Source organism: Pituophis catenifer, unplaced genomic scaffold (assembly GCF_029215685.1).
Source record: "Pituophis catenifer annectens isolate HBS135680 unplaced genomic scaffold, rPitCat1.0.hap2 SCAF_7, whole genome shotgun sequence".
Classification (NCBI taxonomy): domain Eukaryota; kingdom Metazoa; phylum Chordata; class Lepidosauria; order Squamata; family Colubridae; genus Pituophis; species Pituophis catenifer.
Window position 1 is genome coordinate 37735438 of NW_027256887.1, and position 4449 is coordinate 37739886.

Here is a 4449-nt window from a genome sequence, read left to right on the forward strand (position 1 = left end):
TTTCTGGAACATCTTGCATAATTTTCAATTTCACTCTCGGCTTTTTCTCATTCCAGACAAACTTATTCACTCCAGTTTGCCAGACTTTCAATTGTTTATTACTTTTAAGCACCGGAATCATTTGAAACAGAAAAAGAAATCTTGGCAAAATGTTCATCTTAACTGCTGCTATTCTTCCAAGTAGAGACAGCTGCAGTTTTTTCCAAGTCTCCATGTCTTTCTGCACCTCTCGCCACAACACCTCATAGTTATTTTGAAACAATTTAATGTTTGATTCTGCAACCTGAACTCCTAGATATTTTACCTTAGGCACAGTCTCAAAACCTGCCCTTCTTTCAAGCTTACGATCTTGTGTCATGTTTTTAGCTATCATTTTGGTCTTTTTTGGATTCAGTCTAAAACCTGAAACTTTACCATAGTCTTGTATAATGTCCTTCATCAGGATTATTGATTCCATTGGTTGTGATAGGGTAACAACCAGATCATCTGCAAATGCCTTTATTCTGTAATCCTCTTGCCTAATCATTATACCTTTCAAGATATTAGAGTCCCGTATTGTGTTTAGCAAGACTTCTAGTGTTAGAATAAATAAAAGTGGGGACAACGGACATCCCTGTCTTGTTCCTTTTTCAATTTTGAACTCTGTTGTCAAACTTCCATTAATGATGATCTGTGCCTTTTGCTCTTGGTAAATTGCTGAAATCGCCTGTATAAATTGATCCCCAAAATCCATCTTTTTTAAAGTCTTTAATAGAAAATTCCAATCCACTCTATCAAAGGCCTTCTCTGCATCCAGAAAGACCAGCACTGCAGGAATCTGTTTATTCTTCTCAAGATATTCCAATAAATCTATTACTTGCCTTACATTATCCTTCATATGTCTGCCCTCGATAAATCCCGCTTGATCATCATGAATCACCTTTTGGATTACTGGCATCAACCTGTTGGCTAATACTTTCGCATAGATTTTATAATCTGTATTCAAAAGAGATATTGGTCTATAATTCTCTGGTTTTTTAGGACCGACTTGTTCTTTTGGTATCAAGGATATATAAGCAGTTGTCCATGATGGGGGTATTTTACCCCCTTGTTGAATATTGCAAAATAAATCTCTGAGTTGTCCCACCATTTCAGCTTGCAAAGTTTTATAATACACTGCAGTCAAACCATCCGTGCCAGGAGCTTTGGCTTTTTTTAACTGTTTAATTGCTACTATTATCTCCTCCTCTGTTATAGGATAATTCATTCTTTCCTTTTGTTGATCAGTAATTTTTGTAACTCTTTTATCATTTAAATATTTTTCTATAAGTCCATTCTGCACCTCCTCTTTGGCATATAGTTTGGTATAATAGTCCACAAAAGCTTCTTTAATTAATTTTTGTTGAAAAATTTCTTTCCCTCCAATATCAATACTTTGTTTTTTCCTCAATGTGTAAGCCAACCATCTGCCCGGTTTATTAGCGTTACAAAATGTGTTATGCTTCGCATATTGTAAGTTTGTTGCAACTTGTTCCGCCATAAGCATTTGAAATTGGTCTTTCAAAAGTTTTATAGCACTACGTATTCTTTCATCTGTTGGATTTTTAATAAGTAACTGCTCTTTATTCTTTATTTCTATTTCCAATTCAGATCTTTTCTTTTGTCGGAACAGTCTATGTTTAGAGTTCATGTAGATAAGTACCCCTCTCATATAAGCTTTACTTGCGTCCCACACAATTTCAATTGGGGTACCTTTATTCAAATTTATTTCAAAAAATTCTTTCAAATGCTTTTTAAATTCTGTTGTATTTTTTTCATATCTAAACAAATTCTCATTTAATCTCCAAGAACGTCTCTCAACCTTATCCATCTCAATTTCTATCCATACTGGGCTATGGTCAGTCAAAGTTCTTGGAAAAATCTTTGTTCTTTTTGTCTTAACAAGTAAGTCGTCTGTCAACAAAATGAAGTCAATCCTAGAGAAGGATCTGTGTCTGTCAGAAAAAAAAGTATAGTCCAATTCTTTTGAATTATGTATTCTCCAAACATCTTTTAGTTCCATATCTTCTTTCATGTCAAAAAAGGTCTGTGGTAATCTGATCCTAGACTTTGCCAAACTCTTTTTATCTAATTTAGAATCAATTACTCCATTCCAGTCTCCCATAATTAAAATAGATCTGTAATCCCATTGCAGTATTTTAGTATGTAACATCTTATAGAAATGGTCCTGTTGTTGATTGGGAGCATAAATTCCAATCAAAAGAATTTGGCCATTTGCTGTAAGCAATTCAATTGCTACAAACCTACCATCTTCATCTGCTTCTATAACTTTAGCTGTTAACTTTTTATTTACATAAATAACCACACCATTCTTTTTTTGCACAGTTGAAGATATAAAATGTGTTCCTAGTTTGGAGTTTATCAAATATTTTTGATCTTGAGTTGTGATATGCGTTTCTTGTAAACAAATTATATCATTATTAAATTGTTTCAAATATGTAAATAATTTCTTCCTTTTCTGTGCTGAATTCAACCCATTAACATTCCATTAATGTTAATGGCTCCAGAAGATTGTTAACGCTTCTTTGAGTGAGGGGGTCCTGCTGGCCGCTTTGAAAGAAGCGGTTGTGAGGCCCCTCCTCAAGAAGCCCTCTCTGGATCCAGCTGTTTTGGCTAACTATCGTCCAGTCTCCAACCTTCGCTTCGTTGTGAAGGTTGTTGAGAGTGTGGTAGCGCAGCAGCTTCCCCGGTACCTGGATGAAGCTGTCTATCTAGACCCGCTCCAGTCCGGCTTCCGGCCTGGGCACAGCACGGAAACGGCATTGGTCGCATTGGTGGATGATCTCTGGAGGGCTCGGGATAGGGGTTGCTCCTCTATCCTGGTCCTGTTAGACCTCTCAGCGGCTTTTGATACCATCGACCATGGTATCATGTTGCACCGGTTGGAGGGGCTGGGGGTGGGGGCACCGCTTTGCGGTGGTTCTCCTCCTACCTTTCTGACCGGTCGCAATCTGTGTTGACAGGGGGGCAGCGATCGACCCCGAGGCACCTTGCTTGTGGGGTGCCACAAGGGTCGGTCCTCTCACCCCTTCTGTTCAACATTTATGTAAAGCCGCTGGGTGAGATCATCCGTGGCTTTGGGGTGGAGTTCCATCAGTATGCTGATGACACCCAGCTGTACATCTCCACCCCAGACCACCCCAATGATGCCCTTGAAGTGATGTCCCAGTGCCTGGAGGCTGTGCGGGCCTGGATGGGGAGAAACAGGCTCCGACTCAACCCCTCCAAGACCGAGTGGCTGTGACTTCCGGCGTCCCAATATAGCCAGCTGATGCCATCGCTGGCTATTGGGGGCGAATCACTCACCCCCACAGAGAGGGCTCGTAACTTGGGCGTCCTCCTGGACACACGGCTGTCTTTAGAAGATCATTTGACGGCCGTGGCCAGGGGGGCTTTTTATCAGGTTTGCCTGATATGCCAGTTGCGCCCCTTTCTAGATCAGGACTCCCTACGCACAGTCACTCAGGCACTCGTCATGTCCTGTCTGGACTACTGCAATGCTCTCTACATGGGGTTCCCCCTGGGGTGCACCCGGAGGCTGCAGCTGGTCCAGAATGCGGCCGCGCGGGGGATTATGGGGGCGATGGGGCACTCCCATGTGACACCTCTTCTGCGCGAGCTGCACTGGCTCCCGGTGGTCTTCCGGGTGCGCTTCAAGGTGTTGGTGACCACCTTTAAAGCGCTCTATGGCTTAGGGCCGGGGTATTTATGAGACCGCCTTCTGCCACCAATAGCCTCCCACCGGCCAGTACGCTCGCACAGAGTGGGCCTCCTCAGGGTGCCGTCCGCCAGACAATGTCAGCTGGCGACCCCCAGGGGGAGAGCCTTCTCTGTGGCGGCGCCCACCCTCTGGAACAACCTCCCCCCAGAGATACGTACAATAACAGACCTCTGGATTTTTTGTCGGGCCCTGAAAACTTATTTATTTCAACTAGCTGGGCTGGCTTGAGTTAAATTTTAAACTGATTTTAAATTGGGTTGTTTTTAAATTACGGCCAAAAATATTTAATCATTTTAAACTGCTTTTAAATTTTGTATGTTCTGTTTTTTACTCTGGCTGTTCACCGCCCTGAGTCCTATTGGAGAAGGGCGGTATAGAAATGGAAACAAATAAATAAATAAAATAAATAAACAAGAGGAAAACCTTCTACACACGAAATCCACCCATGCCTTCTATAATTTTGTAAACAACAAACTTAAAGACTCGAGATCCACCCCATCCCTAAAAGGGCCTAACGGGAAAGACTGTAATGATAAAACCATTAAGGCCAACCTCTTCAACACGTTCTTCACTTCAGTCTTTGTAAACAGCAATGGCTCATGTCCTACATTTCCCAGTAGTACCACAACTAATTACAACAATCTACTACATATCAATGCTACAGAAGATGCCATTGAAAAGGCATTACG